The sequence below is a fragment of the Epinephelus fuscoguttatus genome, linkage group LG23 (genome assembly GCF_011397635.1).
Source record: "Epinephelus fuscoguttatus linkage group LG23, E.fuscoguttatus.final_Chr_v1".
In the NCBI taxonomy this organism is placed as follows: domain Eukaryota; kingdom Metazoa; phylum Chordata; class Actinopteri; order Perciformes; family Serranidae; genus Epinephelus; species Epinephelus fuscoguttatus.
In genome coordinates this window covers 22,408,009-22,432,537 of record NC_064774.1, presented here as the reverse complement: position 1 = coordinate 22,432,537, position 24,529 = coordinate 22,408,009, and the positions used below count along the sequence as shown (strand labels likewise).

Genomic DNA, 24,529 nt, shown 5'->3' with positions numbered 1-24,529 from the left:
GATTTTAATATCAGCCATCCCTAGCTATATTTAAACCTAAAAATAGGTACATGTACATGAATGTGCATAATGTAATGGCTTAACAATGAGGGTAATGGAATGACTATATTTCTGATAACACTGAAATTCTGGCAGTTATTCCTGGGTTTGGGACGCTGGCCATTATTTTAGAGAATGAGCAATTGATAGTCATATAGTGTCATATATCTGCTCCTCTTGTGTTGTGCATCTGCTGTCCCTGATGTTCGCTGGCAGCTGACCATATCTGTTTCCATTCCATCTGCATATTATTTTTAATAGGATGTGAAGCTTTCAAGGTTGTCAAATCTGGCACATTAAAATTAACATGCATACTGCCTACAATTATATAAACATATAGGGTCTATAAATATGTGAAGGTTATTTCATTTTCCCTTTACTTATTTTGTAATCATGTCCCCACCACTAAGGTTTCTCGAATGTTCCAACCTTCACTGATGCAGTTCTGTTTCAGGACAGTTTACATCTTTTACTTGGAAGTTAACCTTGCGTTTGCGACCGGAGACGGCCATTTTGTATCTTCCTTTGAACCACTGTTTAGGGAATCCTTCTTGCTGTACTGGGGATGCAGGGAATTAAACTTTCCCAACATATCAATGATAAACTGTCAAGGCATCGTCCCTTTGCACCCGCTATGACGCTTCTGCTCTTCAGGCCCTGGAAAGGATGTGCCTGAAGATCGAGATACCGACTGAGGACGTGGACGACTACTGTTATCGCAGCTCTGCCATTAATAAGATCGCCCGGTGGCTTGTGTCCCGAGGTTTGCTGGTCTGTGTTATCACGCTTCGGGACAATCTAAAATGAAACAGCGCTGGAAATATGGCGCTACTGTGACAGGGGGTAAAAATGGGAAGAAATGTGATGGGCCATGGTGTCAGTGTGGTTAATCGAAAATAATGGCCAGCAATTTATAGTTGCCGTCCTGACCAGCACTGGATGTACTGATGCAGGAGATCGAATTTTAATGTGTACATTCCATCACTTCATACAAGCTACTGATGTTTAGGGCCCCAGCCAAACGGCACATGAATCTACCGGCGGAGGTTATCATAGAGCAGTAATAAACTGGCAAACACTCTAAAAACAGACTCTGCCTGTTGGGTTTGTGTGTGCAAGTGTGTGTGCCAGCATATGTTATAGAACCTTGTTCAACATCAGGCCGATTTGACAGTCATCTGATTTCCACCTGCGGCCGTTGTCATAAATAAACGGAAACGGGAGAGGGAGGAGGTAAGCTCATGGGAGATGCAAATGAAGGACACCTGCTGTGTTGTTGAGACCACAGGGAACCGTGAGACCCATCAGTATTTTTCCTCATTTGACAAGAGTCCATCTAATCTCCCTCTCTCCCTCGTTCCTCTGACTGCACTCCCCTGGTGTTAAACACTTGAAATGGATCCTGGGGAAAAATAATTCCAGATGCTGCACGGTCCCATGGTGCATAGTTATGCAGCATTGGTTTATCCTGTCATATAAGCTACTACAGTCCTGAAATAATCAGAGTAACTGCAGCGTTTGCCAGTATAGCCACTGACAGCAGCAGGAGCAGATCAAACCAACTTAATTACTTATTAATATATGAATTATCCCCTAGTTTTATAAAGAAAAAGTTTGTATTACCATCACTTTTTACAGGTTTAGTACATGCAAATATCTTTTTTTTTTTCGACTGCAGCTGCAAAGTTAATGCAAATTTTTGTGTGAGCAATACTAACACCCCTTTCAGACGAACACAGTGACCCGCGTTAAACCTGCTTTGGATGTGAACCTAAACAGACCGAGCTTTGTGACCCAGGCGACAATTGTGGCTGTTTCATCAAAGGTGTTGGAAAAAAAAAAAAACAAGACAATCAAGTTGAATTGTTGCAGTAATGGAACTGTTAATTACTTTTATTTTAATTACACGCCACTCAATAAACGCAAGATCTCAAATATTGCCTACAAAGCGCCATAAATCCATGTGTGCATTGGTACATAGGGATTGACTGAGTAAATGGATGAATGGCAGACTGGTCTAAATTGGCTCCTAATGCACATGTCTTGTGCTGTGTAGAGAAAAAAAAGGTGGTTATTGGGAAGGAGAGGAGGTCGATGACACTTTCCGCTCCGATCTATGCTGTTAGCAGACTACAAGCGGCACTTAACTAAGACATTACAGAGCCTTTTGCTTTTTTGTGATGATGCCTACCTGGAAGGGACTTGAGCAGTGGCAGACACGTGTTTGCTGGAGGGAGACAGCTACTGACTGTTCTCATTGGTCTGTGGGAACCAGTATCACAGGCCATGGTAAGCATGTGATTCCTGTCGTGTCATATGGAAGTGAGCAAAGCACAGCTTGACTAATCAGGAAAGTGGTTTGGTATGAATGTTATTCAAAGAGCTTCTGATCAGCAGGTCTACACTGAAAGACAGAAATTATACATCAGCTGTGACTCACGCTCCTCAGTATTAGGTAAACTCACTCATCAAGCTCAGACTGTATTGTCGGTTCTCTCGGCTCGGAGCACAAACACTAAATAACCTCCTATCGGGCTGAAGAGGTAGAAATCAGCTGCATACAATTTTTCTTTTACACCGAGTCATTTTCTGCATTTCACTCCTGACGTCAGAGCTCTTAATGAAGACAGCGTAGCTCACCGCTGCCGAGTTCTGCACAGCCAGTCTAAAGATTTTATTTCACTGCTTCCACAGCTTGCCTTATTTCACTATGGCTTAATGAGAGTCGTTTGGAATAATAGGCTTCCATTGAACGGAGGCATCTGCATCCACACAACTCTAAATGAGTGAGCTAATTTCCAAAGATAATCACCTCTCCTGCTGTGTTTTTATGCGGAGATGCTGTAGATTTTTAGCCTCAGATTTAATGAAGTCAAAAATTACCTCCAATCCTCCGGTAAGGTCGACGGAAGCTGAGCACGTCACTAATATTTGTCTTTAAATCGTAAAAGAAAGGGTGTTATTTTCACAAACATGGCCGTTAATGAAATGACTAATGACACTACCCCGGAATATTTGAACATTTTAAAATCTGTAATATTATATTGCCTTTTCTATTGACAAAATATGAATAGTTTTTTCCCCATCAGCACTTTATTGCCTAACAATTGGCTTGTTTTTACAGTTGCGATGAAAGCAGCACCAGGTCACAAGTGAATCAGCCAGTCTGCCATTTAGAGTCCATTAGCATTACTAAACTATGGCCAGATTTAAAGTTTCTTGTCAGACTGTTCAATAAATGTATAGTTAAACCAAACGACTGGCCAAAATTTGAATATATAAAGTTGAATGAGAATGTCCTTCAATTCTGCTGCTGTGAAAGAAATTGGCATAGAGGCCATGCTGAGGGCAGCCATCAGATCCATTAGCTCAGCACATAATCATCAAAACTTTCTTGCTGCAAAGAAATCCTTGGCTTTACTGTCTGCTTGAAATATGCCTCGATCTGTGCTACAGAGAAATTTTGACTGGCCCAACTGAAGCACTTCATGCTGCTGTAGAGACATAAAAAGAACTACAAACGCTTTTTACATGTTTCCAAGAGCAAACAAGTGAGATTTCTTAGGATGCCTGGGTAATGAAGTCCACTGGGACACTCAGAGACACAATTAAAGGATGAAGTGAGCTCTCTTTTTCACTGTATCCTCTATCTCCCTCTTTCTTCCTCTCCACTCTCTCTCTTGTCTTGTCCCTGTGTGTGTGTGAGAGTGTTGTCACTGATGACACAGAAGCTGTGGCGTCATGCAGTCACTGCAGATGGCAAATATGAAGGGGGCAGGAAGGGAGGAATCACTTACAAACAGCGTAGGCCATTTTGACAGAGAGAAACCCTGGCTTGTCAGAACAAATGGGAAAGGTCACAAACTGTGACAATGTAGTAATGTCCCATTCACTGAACTACACTCTCCTTTATTTAACTTCCCACTTTCACGTCAACTAACTTGTCTTTAAAAAAATGTCATGCCCTTTTATTTCTGTAAAGGTTGCACTGGAGGCAGCCACAAGCAAGGGAGACGGAGCTGTTTATCACATTCACTGTGTATTTATGCAGTTAGGCTAGAGAGAAGCTGTCAGTAATTTGGCAACATTTACAGTACTTTTCCCCTCGCGGCTCTGTTGGAGTGGCTGTTGCAACAATTTATACAATATGAAAGAAACAGCAGCAGAGGTTAATTCCCTGGTGCAGTGTTATGCAGGCTGGCAGTCCAAGCGGAGGAGCAAGACAACAATATGGCTAGCAGCTAGCGCAGGACATCCTCCTCACAGCTTTGTGTTTTGCTTATCACAATAGACGGTCGGGAAGGTTTCCAAATAACGGCAGAGGGTGGGAAGATGGGGGAGAGAGAGCAGAAGGAAGGGGAAGGAGGGGGACTGCATTGTAATGTGTTTTCATGGCTACCAAATGAACCTTTCTATAGACTGTGACACAAAGAGCACTGTAAAACACACACACACACAGGCACACACACTCCTCTTGGACTGTCACAGGAATGGAAATCAGCTATGGCAAAAGGAAAATCCACTTGCTGTATTAAAAGCTTGAGGTGTGACGGCCAACATCAACAGCTAAATTGCCATCCGTCCACACATTCTGTATTTTTTTAATGCATATTAGCTTTCTCTCTGAGTTAATACTTTTAAAATAAAACCTGCTGTAATTGACGCCTTTTTTCCTCGTCTAGACCCAAGGCAAGCCATCAACTATGGATGACACTTAAAGCTAGTAAGCCATTTCACAGTCAATCTAAATCTCAGTTTCAACTACAGTCATGGTGGAAAGGTTTCCGTGGAGATTTTTCCCCTGAGTTGCCTTCGAATCATTCATTTGTGTACCAAAGTTACTTTATAGCTAGCGTTTAAATCCATAGAAGAGTGGGTTTTTTGTCCATCCACCTTTCCCTTGATTGTTTCGCTGCCTTGTCTCTACCTTTTACTCTACAACTTTCATTTATGCCTTTCCCAACTCCTAGCTAATCATGTGTATATGTGTGTTAGCATCCTTTTCTCTCGAAACCCCTCATCTAATTCCACCATACCTTTAGGGTATTGACCGAAATAACCCAGTACCAAGTAGTATCCAAACTTCTCCAGTCAAACGCCACCCGCATTCAATGCCTTTTTATACCCAGATCTAAAAAAAAAAGACTATTTGTATGATTTTGCTCATAGCCAATCACCATAAGCATTCTTTGATTTAATACAACGTGTCATTGGCCCACTTCTGCAGCAGCTACAACCCATAAAATTTGTGGTGTGATGAAGTTCAGTGTGCCAAGATGCCATCAAAACATTCAAAATATGGCTACACTACACACCTGTGGCATATGGTGGCATAATACGCAACTGAATGCTTCCATTCAAATGGTGGGTATCGAATGAGGTAGAAAACAAAAGCATCAAATGAAGTACCTGCATTGGTATTGGTCCACTGGTATCAGCATCACTTTAAAGGTACTGGTACCGTCAGTCTTTAAACCTTACTAAGCTCTAATGTCATCCAATTTTTATCCAAGCCTCATATTAGGCCTTTCTACCAAGGGACCTGATCCCAGGCTTATGTGTTACCTGACATCATGTAACCCAAGTAGCATGTTGTGTTAAACTTTCACAGATTGAAGGAGAAAAAAAAGAGAAGGCCGTACCCAGGCATTCCAATTCTCACGTCCAAACTCTCCCTTTCTCACTGTCAAACACACACATAAGGCACGATGGTGTCCGGTTACAGCGACGCTAAAACTCTCCTGGAATGTTTCTTTAGGGTAGATCGACGGGAGAACACATGCAAGGACAAGGTAGGGGTAGGTGGAGGATTAAGTGTGGCAGCTTGGGTTACGCTGCCCTACACCTGACATGGACTTCTCTTGAATAGCGTGAGAAATTTACTGGAAAATCTCTGTGTTAGAGGTCACGGAACTTCTAGTTAACTCTACCCTCTAGGATTTGGGGATGTCATGGCTGGCTGATAGTATTCTCCAAAGTCTGCACCTGGAGAATTTGTATCTGGATGTGAGGTGTGTGATTGGAAATACCTCTCATTGGGCTGGTATAATGTAGCTGTGACTGTGGTGTGACAGCACGACAGGGCCAATTTCTCTTGCTGCAACTCTCATGACTTGATGACTTTCTTCGTCGCATGGCCTATTTCATGCCTGTGCAAATATCTTCATTAAAGTATCATGATGTGGATCTGCCTTACATGTTGAGTCATAAATAACTTAGTGACTTCATGGGGTTTGGTATGTGTAGCTTATTTATGTCTATCTTTAACTCTGAGCTATTTGTGGTATCTTGAGCCATTCTGCATGAACTTCATTTAAGAGTAACCTAAGTCTGCTTAACAGCTCTGGCTAAAACTGCCTTTCTATGTTTAACTGTTGCCATCTCATCTCCCAGTAGATTTGCGTATACACAGGTCCAAATATAGTTAATTGCCAAATGGGTTCATGGGGCTGTAAAAGTGAGTGGATACTGATGCCTTATTTGCTGATTTTATGACTGGTAGTCAGAATGCTTCTCTACTGTGTGGATGCTCGATGTGAGTGAGTAGGAGTGTTTTAATAAACTGCCAGAGCAATCCCTGGTACCCAAGGAAATTTTAACACTGGTATTATTCTATAAATACATAGTTGGGGTCATATGTGCCATAGTTTTCTAGCCTGACTAAATATAAACAAGGCCCGTCTGCGTAGTGTTATCTCCAACGGCGTGATGCAACTCTCCGAAACCCCTCTGAAATAGTTCCTAAAATATACATGAAAAGGGAACGGAAAGATACACCCGTTCTTCTGTGTCGGCTGTTTGAAGACGCAAGCACAACCTTCATCTGTCATCCCTAAAATATCACAACGAGGAAAGAAATAAAGGAAGGAAGGAAGATGGGAAGAAACACTGAATGGAAAAGACAAAGAAGGCTCACGCTTCGGATGGAGTTGTCAGCATTGCTAGCACCACTGAAGCACATCTGTATGAGCAACATCCCTGTTCTAGTATGATGAGAAAAAAAATGACAAAATACCTAAAAGTTTCCTTTCAGGTCTTGGCAGGTTTGAAATAGGCAGGACAAGGAAACGCAGCAACTCACATTAATGTCTAATACTCGCTCATTTTTTTTCCCACACAGAGCTCTGTATTCCCCCCGGGCTACCATTTGCTTTGCAAAATGCATGCATGAAATTCTTGAGACCAGCCTCCCCACGAGAGTCTAAATAATAGATTACCAACACAGCATCCAGCCTGCGCTATAACTTCAGCCCCAACTGTCTGGCCTCATTAGCGAGGGAAGTGTAAAAGATAGCCAGCTGCTAGCCCAGGTGACGGCGCTCAGCTCTGGCCTTTGGCAGTAGTGGCCCACCCTAAAGAGAATATACGGCGTCTCGCTCCGTGCAATTCATCTTGTAATCCGCCTTAAAGCTGCTAAGCTTCCGTTGATGGCAAATGAATGGAGACCAATGGCAGGAAAGATGGAGACGGAGGGACAAGAGGGTGAAAGTTTCAGTGAGCGGCACAGGGAGGGAAGAAAAGGACCAAAATGTGGTAGATTCATCTGAGAGGAATGACAGAGGGAAAGGCGGCTGGTTTGGGCCGTCTGGTCAGAACCAGAGGTGACCTAAGCCATTTTCATCCACTGATTGTCCCCCTTTCTCCCTCCTTCTTCCTCTCCCTCCATCTCTTTTCACTCTCTCCTCTGCTGCTCTATCTCTCTCTCCCCCTCTCTCTCCATGTTCGCTTCCAAATGGCAGTCATTATACCGGACATGAAAAGTCATTTTAGTTCCGCCTGGCTTCTTCAAAGCAGCTAGCTATAATTGCAGATTGAGTAGAGAGAGAATGCTGGGGTTACACAGAATTTAAACATTGACTCCTAACCTTGCAGTGATGCAGGAATTTAACTTTGGATTCAAAAAAAGGGAAGGATAAACGAGGAATAATACAGAATCAATATTTACACAAGGTTGATGTTAGTCAGCCCCAGTACCTTGCCTTTTTCTGTACAATGTTTCTCGCTTTGCTCGTGAGATCCATACGTTTAAACATCTCCCTGTGGACATGTGGGTGCCAGACTCTCTGAGCGGATTGGAGGCACTGGATCCCATTACAACACGTGTCACTTCAAGAATTATGGCACAGATTGGGGAAACACTTCCAAATTATGAAAAATCCATCCACTATTAAATGCATTCCTCATTCGTGAAATTGCTGTGTGGCAATGTCACTGCACTTTTTAATGGAATTTTCTCGTCTTTGCCAATTCCAGTGGGAGTCTGGGAAACGCAAATGGCCAACAAATCTCAATCACCATTGTTCTTAAGCTTAATTTAAGAAAAAAATAAGGTCTTATTTTAGGTTTATTTTATGGAAGTAATTTTATGGAGAGCTGCGGCAGTCACAAACAGTGTGTTGTGTCTGTTCTCAGGATCTATCATTTGTATACAGTCTTTCACATCCCTGTGTGAGTGCGTCTGCTCATATTAGGCGTGTGTGCATGTGCACTAGTGTTTGCAAGCTTGCATGTGTTACAAATTCAGCCCCGAAACAGTTTACAGTCCCAGAGGGTCATATATATATATATGTTGCTCTTTCCCAGTTTACGAGCTAGCCACCAGCCTGAGCTGAGCACCCCTCCCTTGCACTTATCTCTTGCACCCTTCTATTTGGCACAGCAGGTAGCGTAATTGTTCTTGGAAAGAGCCTATCAACTAAAGGCTCCATTTTTGACTTCTCGTCGCAGAGACCTTTATCATAACACCCCATTTTTGCCCGGCTCCAGGCTCTAACCGCAGAGTGCCTCTGAACAAAAGTGTTTCAGCTAAGTCATTCCCTTTTGATGGAAGATGGAGGGGGGCTGAGCGAGGAGGGAGGTGGAAAGATAGAGAATATAGACTGGGAAATATATCTTCTGCAGGAGACCCTCCCCGCTGTCCACTCCCTCAGCCCCCCAACCCATGAAACGCAACCCCTGCTAACTCTCTTGCGAGCAGAAACAAATTCTAAAACTGTCATACTTTAATTGAAATTCCATCACTTGTGTGGCTGCTATTGTGGAATAATTTGATAAAGCTGTGTGACATGAATGCACAGAGCCAACCGCTACTTCTATTTCTTCCTCCAGCTTTTATTTCCTCATTCCGCCGGTTATTCAAATGAACCTCAGTGGATTCTGCTCTCAGCCTTTCCAAAAATTAAGATAAGAGGAAATGAGACAATGGGAAGTGCATAAAAAGAAATAATGTTTTGGGTTGCAACACAATCAGGATGAATGCTCGAAAAATAACACCAAGCTACCTTTTTATACCCCATCACTTTCATTCTGGCAATATTTGAAACCAGAATTATTAGCTTTCACTTGCTCTTCAGTTTTCATCTAATTAGCTTTAACTCTCTCAAAGCACTAATAGTGACAGGCTGTTAGTTGCTAGATGGGGAATGATCCAAAATGGAGGTCAAGGGCAGAATTCCAATCCTCTGCCAGTGCCACTGACCCCGATCCAAATCCATACCAGCATACTCCCTCCCCCTCCATGTCTTCACAACTGGCTACAGGCGTTTGGCATCCATCATATCTCCTGAAACCCAATCTGCAAGCAAAGGACAGCTGCGGTGAAAAGGCAGTCCTCCCTGTTTCTGACACATCGGTACCCCTGCTGAACGCAAAGCCTGGAGGCAGAGCCTCTGGGCAAAGCGTTCGAACTGCGTTGTGCCCAACACTAAATTGAACCATGTTGGAAGTGACACGACGCTTTGCGTGTTAGAATACACACAAGTCAATTTCACTGAGTCAGTTTCACACATCTTGAAATCAGGATGAAAGGATTGGGAAACAGGGCACTTTTTTCATGATTCCTCATGATTTTGATGAGAGTCATCTGAGACACAGAGAAAGAGAGAAGAACATGAGAGAGGACAGAGGGAAAACAAGAGTAACACAAAGAATAGGAGTAAATAGGAAAGAACAAGCTCAGCGATAGCCCTGTGCTCCCTCCACTGCCAAATAATATTTACGCCTCAGCTTTCTGCCCTGACAGGGTGATGGACAGTAGAGGTGATTTTGCCTGGGCGTGAAAATAGGCTTCTTATTATTCCAACCCAGTGGCAACTTGAATATCAATAAAAACTGCTAGCGTTCCCCTATGTGTAAAACCAATGCCCCGTAGCGGTGGTTTTTATCAAGCAACCCACCCTTGACGCTAGTTATGCAGTACTAGAGGTTACGGGAGGAAATGCTTGCCAAGTAAATAAGTGAGTGAAGCGATTGAATAGAGGGGAAAAACACAGCGGGACCGGGGCCAAAGTGAACCAAGGGTAAAGTCATGATCACTTCATTATGCTGGAGTGCAGCTCAGTGTTGTGCGAAATCAAACTGCTTTCTCATTTGTCACAATGCATCAAGCCGGCCTCTGTGAAGCGGGTTCGCATTCGGCTGGAGGCCCCTGGCGCACAGGCGCACACATCGGTTGATGATCATGAGGAAAATAAAATGCAACATATACAGAATGCATACGCCCATGTACAGATACACATATGCAGTGTACAGTACACATACCAACACTGCTATGACACACACTTTACTATCCTCCTGCACTGTTTTCTCCAACATGACCTCGACCAGTCAAACTTCCCCTGCATCCGCCAACCACCCACCCTGCCAGCTAGCCAGCCGGCCTGCCAGTCAGTGGGTAGTTGTTAAGGGCTGTTGCTGGCACAAAATAAGCTAGAATACACCCACTGGATTACAGAGGGCAGGCAGTGAGGGGGGTGATTGCTAACAGACCTATTGGCACTCCATCTCCTCCAGCTCCAACACCACGGCGCCTGATAATTGTGGCCTCTATGTTTACGTATCCATTTTTGTAATGTAAGTGTTGATTTCTCATTCCACACTCGTAATAGGGGCCCTGGCCTTGGAATTCCTGAAGTAGTTCTAACACACACACAGGCATAGGCACACACACACACACACACACACACACACACGTAAACACACATACAAACTTTTTTCTCACTCTTTTTGTCTGCACTTGAAAATAAACCAGTGAGTCAGAGCTACTTGGCTGTGCTAAGACAATGGGACTGTGAGGTGCAGGCACACTTGTTTGTAAGAGGGCTTGGCTTTGTGCCGAAAAAGGACTTGGATAAGGGAATGTTGAAAGCTCCCTTAGTCCTTCAGGATGCCTCAGTTACATTAAATTCACTGCTGTCAAAGAGCTCATATCTTTGAGCTTAACATTTAACCCGCATATGTTGAAGCGCTTGAAAAAACACTTAGCCAGGTCAGTGTAGATTCGAGAAGTCGTACAAGTAAAAAGGACATCTGAAAGACATTGTTGACTTCTCTAACATTCAGTCTTCAAAATACCCCGGTGTCCCTTCCAGACACTGTCAAAAATGTGGGATATGATTTCCGAATGTGCTTCAGGCACAAAAAGCTGGAGAAAAAAGTACATCAGCAGGCACGCAAAAATGGCCCAACTCCCTTATAGGCACTTTCTAAAGCCTTATATCATTTTTCAATTTAATGGCTTGCATGCCATGAACTGTTTGTACCCTTCACACACACGCACGCACACACACAGCTGAAAGCTTGACTCATTTCTCCTTTCATTTCCTTGACACTATAATATAGAATTACCTTTTCACAATTTACCATTTTTTCCCCCCACAAAAAGCTATATGCTATTTTGGAGGATTTAGAAACGCCACTGAGGAAAGGACGAGGGTTTGAGAGAAGATGGCTGCATCAGTGCCGCTTTTCCATGACTAAGACACTTTGCTCCCTTCAGCGACTTTGGACAGCAGCACTTTAAGCGAGCGCCACCTTAATGCATATCCATTTTGCCTCCTCTTTTGAGTGCTGCTGTTGCACCAGCGAAATTGGAAATCGAACGTGTGTGGTGACAGCGTTAATTGCGCCGTGTCAAAATTGGGCAAGTGCTAATTGTTTGAGCTGGGAACTGTAAAACATGAAAGACAGTGGAGGCGCTGGGAAGTACTCTTCCAGGGTGCTTACTGGCTATATTCTGGGAATTGCTTGAGCAAACACACATGCACACTCATTTGCATGCTTGCACACACACACACACCTACTGGCCTCTCCAACACCTCACTAGCCCACACCACCCTCTATCACCGCCTTTTCATTTGGCACAGACAGCAATATATTACACCGCATACGGTCAGGTTGTTTTACACCATAATGCCTCCTTACACATTGCACATTACAAATGCTGAATTTTCAACAAGCTCACTGATACACAGCCAGTTATTTTATGAGCTTTGTAAATGACTATTTCTTTTAAGACTGTTTTCTACATGATGCCTAAAATCCCTTCTTCATGGCTTGTAGCCTCTGTGCTGCATTCCCCTCACTGGCTGAGGAGAATGAGTCCCCTAGTGGCCCAACCGGCACACTGAGCACAGGTGGTGTGTGCACAGCTCTACTGGAAATAAAGGTTCACTTTCACCTGATTGACAGAATATGTTGCGTGACTGACTCTGAGCCTGCCTCACTGATTATTTTTTTTCTCAGCTTTTTGAAACATGTGAGCTCTTTAAAAAGCAAAGTCAACTTTAAACCCCGCGAAAATAAAATAATAATAAAAAAAAAAGTGATCTAAAAATAAGACGGATAAGATGAGAGATCTCTGGAGAGTTGCAGGAATGCACTTTGAAAAATTCCTCACAATCTACTCGCTGAGAAAGGCTTCCACAAGTCTAAAAGGGTCCATTAAATGAACTGTATTTACATGACAGTGGGCTTAAAATAACATTTGAGCTGGCGGCTTTTGTTATTTTTGATCAGATCATCTGCAGCCAAACTCGAAACGCGATATTAAAGCAGTGTAATATATTTACATGAATGTGTGGGGATCATTTAGTAGAAGAAAACACATTTTGTCACAAGCCAAATCTCCACAAACGGCACACCATCACACACATATTCCACCTGCACATTCAAGGATGTAGTTTATGTGCAGATGCATATTAAAACAGATAAATAAGCCATTTAATGTTGCTATTTCATGCCGTCCGGGGCGTTTTACACTGTTATGTGGCTCGGAAAGCGCTGCCTATCCAAGGTTGCGCGCGTTCGTAATAATAAACTCTGCGTAAAACAATTATTGACACATGATTTAAACGGTTATACCCGTCACCACGCCAGCCAGCACATAGCCTGTGTGCGTTAGGAGAATAACGCCAGGCTAAATAGGTGTAACTGCTCACAGCTGATATGTTTGAAGCAACTTCACGAGGCTCTACGCACACCTGAAATCACTGCGGCAGCGACTTCAGTTCCGACTGTCACCATCTCCAAACTCCCAGGCTCGCCAAACACTTACCTTATCACCATTTTGCGGTCAGTTTGAAACTCAGTCTCTCCTTTATTTTCTGTACAAAGAGAGTTCTTGTTTTACATCCAGTTATGACAGTCTAGTCCCGGGGAAAAAAAGAAATCCGTCCTCAGGTTCTTCTTCTTGTTTCCCCCCCAGCGTCTTTCCTCGAGTTGTCCGTCACCAACGCGCTAACGATCTTCGGGGGGCGACAGGACGAAAAACACGCACGTGGAGGCGTGTGTGTGTGATATATTCTCTGGTTTTGGCTCTGTCTGTTTGGTGCTCGTTAGATCTTCATTGGATTGAACGTGGCGAGACTGTGGTTGTGTTTGAAGAGTGCGGTGTGGCTGGGACACACAGCCCCCTCGCTCTCGCTCTCTCTCTCCCCTCTCTCTCTCTCTCTCTCTCTCTCTCTCTCTCTCTCTCTTTCTGTCTCTCCTTCCCTCACTCTGTCTGTCTGTTTGTCTGTCTGTCTCTCTCTCTTTCTTTCTTTCTCTCTCTCCCCCCTCCCCGAGCACGGACTGAAACCCCAGGCAGAGAAAAACGGGAGAATGAGAGAAAGAGAGAGAGAGAGAGAGAGAGAGAGAGAGAGAGGGAGAGAGAGGTGTGTGTGTATGTGTGAGTAGGAGGGGTGACGTCACTCAGCGAGGTCCCACTTTCCCAACTCTCCTGGATCAACTTTCCCCCCCAAGTCCACTGCAGGAATGTGCACTTGGACATGGCTATTTTAGAGGTGTGTGTGTGTGTGTGTGCGCGCGCGCGCGTGGGTGAGTGTTTGGGTCTGACTGCATAATTATTTTCAGTTGGTAAACCATGAGAATATGACTACATGTGTGAGCCCACACGTGTCTGCATGTGTTACAGCTACTGCTATGTTATCATAAGGGAGGGTGAATGCATACTGCATATCATGACACAACTAATAAATTATAAAAAGATTCAATCATTTTCCATATCCTGTTGGGGGTCGCAGGGGGGCCGGAGCCTATACAGGCTGGACACCCTGGACAGGTCGCCAGACTATCACAGGGCTGACACATAGAGACACGCAACCATTCACACTCACATTCACACCTACGGACAATTTAGAGTCACCAATAAACCTGCATGTCTTTGGACTGTGGGAGGAAGCCGGAGTACCTGGAGAAAACCCTCACTGACACTGGGGGAAAAACACAGAGGGGCTCCCCCACCCCAGGTTCGAACCCCTCTTGCTGTGAGGCAACGATGCTAACCACTGTATCACTATCACTGTACCGCCCACATTTTAGGACAGTAAAATAAATAAATAAAAAAATAAATATGGACTTGAACTCTGTCAGACTCAAGCCACAAATTTGATAACTTTAGACTCATCAAAAGTGTGACTCATGACTTCAGTTGGACTTGAGCCTTTTGACTTGAAAATACTTGATACCCTCCCCCAAGCCCAAAGATTAAAAAGTATGCTATTGAAATGTGTGCCACAAATCAATTAATTTCCCTTCATTCCCTGAATCAACTAATGTTAATGTTAATCTTTGTATTTCATCTGGACACAAGACGTAACAATATGCAATATCACTTTGAAGAAAAAGTTTGGAGAAGCTTGAAAACAGAAATATATCGACATTTTTTCCAATGTAAGGTAAGACAAAAATAACAAGACAGGACAGAAACTACTGTTTAAATACAGAGATGGGCATGAGAACTTGAGGATTCGTTTGGACACAAATATTTGTTCAGTGTATAGAGTAATCCTGCCTGACCTCCGACGTGAAGATTTTATTCATTTTCCCCTCTCCCTCTCTCTCTCTCTCTCTCTCTCTCTCTCTCTCTCTCTCTCTATCATGAGACTACTGCTGTGGAAGTGTGAGCTCTGCACCTGGGAACAGTTTGGGAGAGTAGACCTTCAAACACACACACAGTGACAAGGCTAACTGTTAGCATCACAAGGCTAACGTTACCTACCTATTACTAACGGGACAGAGTCGAGCCATTTCAATGTCAGAGTGAACTTGTTGGGACCTTTTAAAGGCTCAGTGTTGGATGCTAGCTGCTGCTGTTGTGTTAGCTCGTGCTAACTGGGCAGATGTTCACTGACCGCAAGGAAAGCGGCTTGGAGATGGCCCCTCAGTGCTGCATCAAACATGTCACGGCAGGGACAGAAAGTTTGCTCATTGTTTTATGTTAACTTTTTGGGAAATAGGCTGATAGGTTGTTCTGTGTCAATTTACATGAAGATTCTTGCATTAGATTTTTTTTGAGAGCACTTGAGTACTCTGTAACAATTTGATGCAAATACTCCAATATGGAAGTTACTTTAAAAGTCCATTCGTAGTTATTAGATCTATACGCTATGAAAGAGCAATGCCAGTACTACTTTTTTATTATTACGTTCAGTCACACTTGTTTTAACAAACTTAATAAATTTTAAAAAGCACTTATGATATTTGTAAATTTAATGTATTGTTACTCTGTTGCTAAAATGGCATTACATTTGGTGAAGAGTGCACAATGACCTGTTAAAGGCTCGACACTCAAAGTTTAGGACTTGGGACTTTTCAGTTTTGACTTGGAACTTGACTAAGGATCTGCCTATCTTGACTTGGGACTTTAGTGCAAAGACTTGAGACTTGGTTGAGAGTTGTAAATCAATGATCTGGTATGATCATGAAGGCAAAATGGCCCTATCTCAATTTTACATTATTAGGCCATATATTGTCCTCTTGGATGATTATTACTGGCGCATTAACATGCAAGCAGCAGCTACCTATGTTTATACTTTAAAATATGCACCAGATTTTAAGTGTTTATTGGAGGTTTTAACATCTTAAGGTGAAAATGACCTTGTAGCTATAGCTGTCGAATACATTTGGTTGAGTAAAAAGTGCAATATTTCCTTCTTAAATGTAGTGAACTATTAATGTAAAGTAAAATTTATTTAATTAAAGTACAGTACTTGAGAAAATCTATGCAGTTAACTTTCCACCACTCGTCCTTAAGCAGGTGAGAGGTGAAGCCTGGCATACACGAGTACCTAGTGGTTGGGGTACTGTCAGCGCAAACTCCATAAAAATGTCATCATGTACAATGAGGCTACTACAACTCATCACTGAGAGCCACAGACACACTATACTGTACGTCCCTGCAGGGATATTGTATTGATTTTGTTGTCGGACTGTGCTTGAATGTGTCTCCATGTCTGTCACCTACCATTTTGTTTATTTTTATCAAAGGCCAGTGCTTCTATACGCAGGAAAGCTGTGTTCACATACCGCATTGTGTACTCCAAGGTCAGCCTGTCGCAGCCAAGTTGAGCAGTAACGGCTGTAATCCATGTGTAATGATCAAACACATTTCATGTAATGATTCCAAGACGTGATTCATTCACGTTCACGTTACTGAATAGACATAATGGTGCACGACAAATGCATAAAGGGACAATATTGCTGCTGATAACACAGTCAAGTGCACGGTCCTCTGATGTAGGGCTACAGAAAAATAACAGCAATGGCCCGGGGAGACAGATGACTATGACCAATTGTGTTTTGAGAAAAGTTGCTTTTGTGGCAGCAACCCAAACCTTCTGATGAACAGCCGAGCCCTGCAGACACCAACATCTAGCATCCAACAATAGTACTCTGAGAGACAGACTACTGCAGTCAGCAGATCTGTTTTCTTACCTGCACTCAGACATGTCATGTATCTGATTGAGTAACTGTGATGGTGATTTATACCTGCAAATTATGCCGAGCTCCATTTTCTAAGGGCAGAATTTGATACAGCCTCCGCATGTAGATTTATAGGCCAAAAAGAAAGTGTTGGTTCTGTGACAATGAACAATAGAGAAACTTGATGAAATTACTGTTATGTGAACTATTGCCCTCGACTGCTGGCTATGAGAAAGCATTGTGGGAGTGATAGCTCATTGTGTCTAGCGGCACGATGTACTGTAGATCACAAATGTCGGATTATCTGACGTTCACTAAAGCAGTTATTCGGAAAATATCCTTATATATCAGGAGTATGGATTCTAGGTTGGAAGGCTGTTGTGGTTGTGAAGAAAATATCTGACACTGAGAAACCTCTGCTCTCATTAATGAAATGATTCCAGTCCTTTAGGTGAGGCATGCTGACATTCACCTACGACGCATGACTGTAAGGGGCTGCTTCTTCTTCTTTTTTTTTTCCCTTTAAATCCCTCGCCCGTATTCGAGTTCTTTGAATATAATTGGATGACACAAGTTATTAGATTTACAATTCTGCTCTGCATCTAACCTTGTGCTTTCATATTCTTGGCACCAGCTTAGCAGTAATACAGCGGCACTTGTTGACAAATGAGGGCAAGGGTAGGATTTATCAAGAGCCTGCCTTGCTAGCCTATCATGGCTGAACTTTGTCGCCCAACAGGACGCGGTAGTCTATAAACCAACTGTCCTTCAACAAGAAGGATCCAAGACAGAGAAACTCGGAGTGCTGAGCTGAGACGCAGCATACCACATGCTGCAAGTTTGCCTATTAATACTGTTGACAGTGGGAAGGCCATTAAACTCGCTTGGCAAATGCTTTCTTTGCTATAGGAAAATGACAACACATTACTATCATGTGAGTCAACAGTGTTTGATATACCGCCCCGGGCATGTTTACATCCATGCGTGTGAGGGTCAGGCAAAGTGTAGCACTGATTGACATTTACTATGTAAATGCGATGCAAATTAAGCTAAGGATTCTAAAGGTTATACAGTATCAATATGCATTTGCTTTGATAAATTATGTAAGCAAATCTTTTGATGTATGTGTTTCACTGTGAGACTGCCCACGCAGTAGATCTGTCTCTCCAGTTATCTTTTTCTTTTCTTTTTTTTGTATCTTAATGCTGAACAATGGCAGTAATAATTTAAATGCCATATTCTATAATGAGTTTCGTTAGGGCTAGTATCGATTAGCAGCTGTCACCATGGATATTTCAGTGTTATGCTGTTTATTATCATGCAAAGTCTCAGATTTGAACTGAAATGTCTTGGCAACTACTGTATAACTTGGCGTTAAATTTTGTACAGACATGCATAGTCCTAACTTAAAGGGACAGTTCATCTCCAAAATGAAAAAATCATATTTTTCCTCTTACCTGCAGTGTTATTTGTCAGTCAAGATCGTTTCAGTTTGAGTTGCAGAGTGTTGGAGATATCGGCTGTAGAGATGTCTGGCTTCTCTCCAATATAATGGAACTAGATGGCACTCAGCGTGTGGTGCTCAAAGCCCCCCAGAAAATACATTTAAAAAACTCAACAGCAGTGTCTCTTTATTGAAATCATGACCTGGTTCATCAAGATAATCTACAGACCTTGTTGTGAGCAGTTTCATGTACGAACTTCGTACTACACCCTCTCACTGTTTCACTGCGCAGAAGGAAGAGTGCATCTATTGCTAGTTCAACTAGCACCACTGAGCTAACTAACATTAAAGCTCAGCTGAGGAGGACACCGTGATTCTTAGCATCTTGCGCTGTCACAAACACGAGCCTCGGTTCCATGAGTTGATGCACACTTCCTTATGCACAGTGATGTGGTTGGCGGGTTTAATTTGGTTGGAAAGACAATAGTTCACATGTACGTTTTTTTGACTTTGAGCACCACAAGCCGAGTGCTATCTCGTTCCATTATAGTTGAGAGAAGGCAGACATCGCGATGGTCAATATCTCCAACACTCTGCAACTTACACCAAAACAGTCTAGATTGATAAATAGCGCTACAAGTAAAAAGGAGATAAGTATTTTTGGTTTGGGCGTGAATTCTTCCTTTAACTTTGTCAACTTTCTTCAAAGTTTCTTCAAGCACAACTAGCAGGTCAAAGCATTTAATTACCTTGTGAAATATCTTAACATCTACCATACCTGTGAAACTTATGACACCTCCATGAGCCTCAAGCTTTGCTTTGTGTTTAGCGCTAGTTAGCAAGTGGTTGCTAAACCACATGTTAGCATGTCAGCTTCTTCACATGCTCACATTAGCATTTAGCTCATAGCACTGCTGTAAGTACAGCCTCACCAAGCCACAGACATGGCTGTCGAGTCTTATTTAAAAATACAGTAAAGTGGTTTTTAATACAAGCCCAGTCCTTGACAGCCCCTTTGTGTCATGCTGCTAGAGCTGGTGGATACCTTGTATTTAATGTTACATTTTCTCTCAGAACTGTCTTTAGTGGTGGCCTTGTGGACTATGCAAGTTACTGTATGAAGCAAATCAATTCATAGATTTGGTAGGATTTAATTTTACAGGGTGCAGTTTTTATCTCCGTGGGGATCAAACAGCTTCTTAAAGTCATACTTTTTCTCTTGTGAATCAGTGTTAAGCTGGCTGGTTCAGAAACAGACAGGCAACACAAGTAGAAAAATCAATCAAGTTGTTCTTTAAGTTGCAAGAAAAGTGGTCTGCTTTTAGTCTGCAAAAAAGGTTTTAAGTGATGCTTGTCAGATGAATTTACACTAAGGACTAGGCTCAGACTGGATTTTGTTGTTCAATAGGCTAAGGTCAGTTCCATTGTAACTCAATCCAATAACTGCCATATCAGTTTAACACTTTAGATTTAGGAGGGCTGACAGCTATTTTAGAGGGATTTTTCTCCTCCATGGACAGCATTTCAATTCTGGATAAATTGCATGGATTTCTGATCATGCAGCCTATTTATAATTCTGCATGCAAAACTGTCAATTTCACATTTAATGTTAGACAGACAGACGTGAAAATACAATATCATTCACTGTCAATCTCGCCATAGCCCGAGGTGCAGGCCTTTTCACCCTTGACAAGTTGCTGGCGAATTACAAATGACTGTCAGTCAAGTCATTACTCTAGTTTCTGCGACCCAAAGACAACACCATGTATAATACTGCGGAGAAGAGGGACAACTTGTCTGAATCAAAAACAAGGACTGTTGTTTTCAGCTCCTCACGCCCCAGAGTTGATACATTTATAGTCCCCACCTCCCCCGCAACCCTGATCAAGTAAACCAGTCATCGTAAAATTAATTTCCCCATCAAGCGAGACTCGCGCTCTTTGGGATAACAATCTATCTTAAGCGGATAAATATAATCCAATGTGTTGAGATTGACTTGTTTATGGCCGCTGCCCAAGCAGTCAAGAGAGGGAGAGAAGGGCGGGGGGGGTGATGAGGGGAGGGAGTGGGGCTAAAAGCGACAAATGCCAAGGTGATATTACACACATCTCGAAGGCACGAAAAATGTAAACCAACACCCAACTGTAGTCCTTGGCTGAGACACCTAATACTTCTCTCCTTCTTAGAATCTGTCAGACATGATGGATGGCTAAGCATACAGCCATGCTTTCATGAGCTTTGATAGCCATAATTATGTACATGATAGGGAAGAAGGGGTTCGTTTATTGGTTCGATGTCAGACAGCTATATACAGAGCCTTACACAATCAGTGAGAACATCTATATAATTCACTTAGTGACCGACGTAAACAGTGACAGTGGAAACAGTGACAGCCGTAAAACATGTCCCCCAGGGCGAAACACTCTTTAACGCCTCCTGCAGCCAGATCATTAAATCAACTCTATTTATGTTTCCAAATTAACCCCCGAGAGAGTTACCTGGACCTATAGTTATATAGATAGTTGTGTTATGACGGAAAGTAAAAGCTGTGCATTATTAATCACATAATAGCAAAAAAATATGTATGACTTCATAAGGAGTTTTTGTGCCACAATCAGGCAGCTCTGCATACTTGGTTTCAATTATTAAGTATTTCTCTGTCACATTAAATATTCATAAGCAACAGTCAAAGTTGGTATTTGGGGAAAACATCTTTGGTTGTTATTTATTGAAAGTTTTACACTCCAAACTCTGCTAATCTGCTTCATCAGGACTTTGTGGATGTAGTTTTGATCAGGTTTGATTGACAGTGCAGGCGACATGAACAAACAACCCCACAACTGTCATCCCATTTCCATTCAAATGCTGCTAACTTTGATAAGTGCGCAGAAATATATGACATCAACATTTTATGTAAAATAAACCAAAGCTGTTTCAAGTTTGGCAGCACCCCATCACTCATTGGAAAAAGCTGATTGAGAAAATAGGTTTTGGACCTGGAGAGAGCTTTGTGGTTATACATTAGCTCTTACTGGTGCTGCCAACAGTTTCACGTTAGATATTAATTTGGAGCAGCTGACTGCAGCCTGGTGTCACAATACCTCCAGACCTGACTGCACGTAGTGTTAAATCCTGGCGAAGCTGACTACATGTTTAGTCTAGTGTGACATTGCCTCAGATTGGAGGAGTTAAGTGTTACATGTGTGATCAGCTCTGATTAGCTTTCAAGCAGCCTTCAACTAGAGTTCCCAAGATGGCACGAGTTCGGCATGCAAAGGCCACAGTAGGGATGCCACAGAAGCAGACATGACTGCAGATTGTTCTGCGCGGAGGCTGCATCTATTCCTCGTGTATATCAGTGTTTATAATCTATTGCTCAGTGTGCAACAATGCATAATATAATGTCTGGCATGGAGAGGGTCACAAGCATATTGTCGATGAAAAACACAATGGACTGCACTCCTAAAGAGGGCAACTTGAACTCTTACATGACCCCAACAGCTCCGCCTGTCACGGGGCACGCTGTGACGAGAGGCGCAAGCTTAGTCATCTGTTCTGGAACTGCTGAGTCATGAGTAGTCAATATCACCTTATTATGATGTCAAGCGGAATCAGATTCGCGACGAGGCTTGTGTATGGGACCTCGGTTTGATTTAGTTTAGCGTTGGCATGGGGTGCAATGAGCTGAAAAGCAATTAGGTCCATTAAGAGATCAACTGGGATAGCGTGAGCAGCCATGGTGTGCAGCAGCCTGCGCGGAGAGACAAAGAGAGATAGAGGTAGCAAGGGAAAGGGGGTTTAGACAGATTGAGTCAACTCCTGCCTGACAGAGTCCCTCTGTGGAACCAAGCTCAGGACACCTGTCCAGTGAAACCATGCAAATTTGAATCTCTGTGTGTATTGCGAGCATATGCAAATGTCTGCCTGATGCAATAAGAACCTAACAAGTCGGCATCAATTCTGCGATTATGAGATAGAGATGGAGAATGAGGAGTCAAGGAAGTGGAAGTGACTGTGGCTGACAGACAGGCTTTTTTCCCAAACTGATCCCGACCCCGCTCGCACTTCACTGCTAATTGTCAGCCTGCATAAAGTCACATTCACAGCTGCGGAGGGCGCCTCCTGTTAAGAACGACGGTATACATAAGCAGATAAACTGTAAAAAGCACTCGCGCACTCTCCTCCATAAGCAGGAAGCATCCGTCACCATGGATACTGGTAGATGCATTAGCCGCTCTGCTTTTGAGTTATATTGTGTGCTGTTTCCTTGCAAATGCAGAACATCCCAAAAGAATGAACATGTGCTCTGTATGCTCTATGGGTATACATATTATAAGCTAGTGCTGCAATGATCAATCAATTTGTTTAATAATCAACAGCAATTTCAATTATCGACTAATCGTTTAAGTTAGTTATTAAGCAGAACTGCTGTTTACAGCTTGTTAAATGTGAAAAATTGCTGCTCTTCCCTGCTTCATATCGATGCAAATTTGGTTTTGGACTGTCGGACTACACAAGCAAGTCTTAGTTAGGTCACCAAGGGTTGTAGACTCTAGATATTTCTTCTATTTTATTATATTGACTATATAACACATGGAAAAGAAGAAACAGATAATGTGATTAAAAGAACATTGCTGGTTTCAGCCCTTTATAGCTAATGGGTTCAAGTCAATTTTGGGAGGAAATGATGGTTTCTCTTTTTTTACTTAGTTCTTAGTTCCTCTATAATTTCTCTGTATTCCCTGAATTCACACGTGTGTTTAAAAAAAAAACTCCTGCTTTTTCCCCTCTGTTGATCTTTTCCCATCTCACTCCACTCCCCTTCATTGTCCTTTCATTTATTTAAATATTCCCTACTCTAAAAGCCTGTCGCTCCCTGTTGCTTCATTTATCTGCCCATTCTCCACCCTCTCTACATCCACTTGTTCTGCTCTCTACCCCTCTGACTTTCCTTCCCCAAACTAATAGTGACACATACCTCATCTCTGTCTATGTCTCTTTCGGCCACTCCCTCTCTCTCCATCCCTTTCCTTTTTCTTTCACCCCCTCTCTCTCTCTCTCTCTCTTTCAGCGTGTGCGGGCTGGCATCGGGTATTTACGAGAAACCTCTCACCATAGCCGATTGATCACGGCCATTGTTTGCACTGGGTCCTCCATTTTACAGTTCAGTGTTCATGAAAAGGAGCTTTTTCCACTCCTATCTGTCACCCCCTCCACCCCAAAATATATTCTCTCCCTCTCTCTTTCTCTCTCTGGCCAGTGATCCCCCACTGACATTTTCACAAGCACACCTTCATCAATTTCACACCCCCGATGCCCTCCTATGCCAGTGAGGAAGGTAGGAGGAGGTGAATTGATGGGTGAGTGCTGACAAAGCTAGCTGGAATTCGAAGTCAAGGAGTGACAAAGTTCTTCAAGTGTAGGACAGATAGGACAAGGAGGGTCATCGGTATGTGTGTCCTCAACAGCTGCATGACACCAAACAAGTGCTCCAATTCAAATATTTCGAGTAGAGTCTATTAAAAGTGCTTTTCATGGTGTTGACCACACTGCCACAGTTTACAGTGCAAAGCGTCTGCATCTCAGCTTACCATTTGCTGCCCCCTGTAGTTTGCATCTTTCTCATTAATTCCTCCAAAGATGAGTCATGCAACTCATGCTATAAATCCAATAACGCAATAAAAGGTGTGATGGAAAAAGCAGTCCAGAAGGTAAACATCCTCTGTGCTCGCTTCCTCCCTTTAGTCTTGGGAAATTAGGCCATTCTATCATCAGCCAACTGGTGCATTTATGAGCTGCTAAAGTAATTGGCGGTAGCAGCGAGATCTCAGCTGAGGCAAAGGTAGCACATTCACCTCAACAGAGCCTTAAGCTAAATGCTTCGATGAAATAACAGAGAGTAGATGGAGGAGGAGGAGGAGGAGGTGAGTGGAGCAAAAGAGAGAAGCAAGGTGCCTCATTCACTGGCTCAGGGGTTTATGGGATTGCTCCCAGCTGTCACTCTGTGTAGTGAATCCGCAGCACCGTAATATCTTAATTGTTTCAAATTAAATGCTCGTAAAATGG

At 42.9% G+C, this 24,529-nt stretch overlaps 1 protein-coding gene across 31 annotated transcripts in view; it reads right to left on the bottom strand.

Moving 5' to 3' along the window:
- Positions 1-24,529, bottom strand: part of LOC125884463 (receptor-type tyrosine-protein phosphatase delta-like) — a 427,644-nt gene that overhangs the window by 130,045 nt on the left and 273,070 nt on the right. Inside the window, exon 1 of one of the 31 annotated variants that reach the window (XM_049569459.1) lies at positions 13,373-13,886. The exons of the other annotated variants lie outside the window; for them this stretch is intronic. The gene's annotated coding sequence lies outside the window, so the exon portion shown is untranslated. Of the gene's footprint in view, positions 1-13,372; positions 13,887-24,529 lie in introns of those variants that run through there. 31 annotated transcript variants of the gene reach the window in all.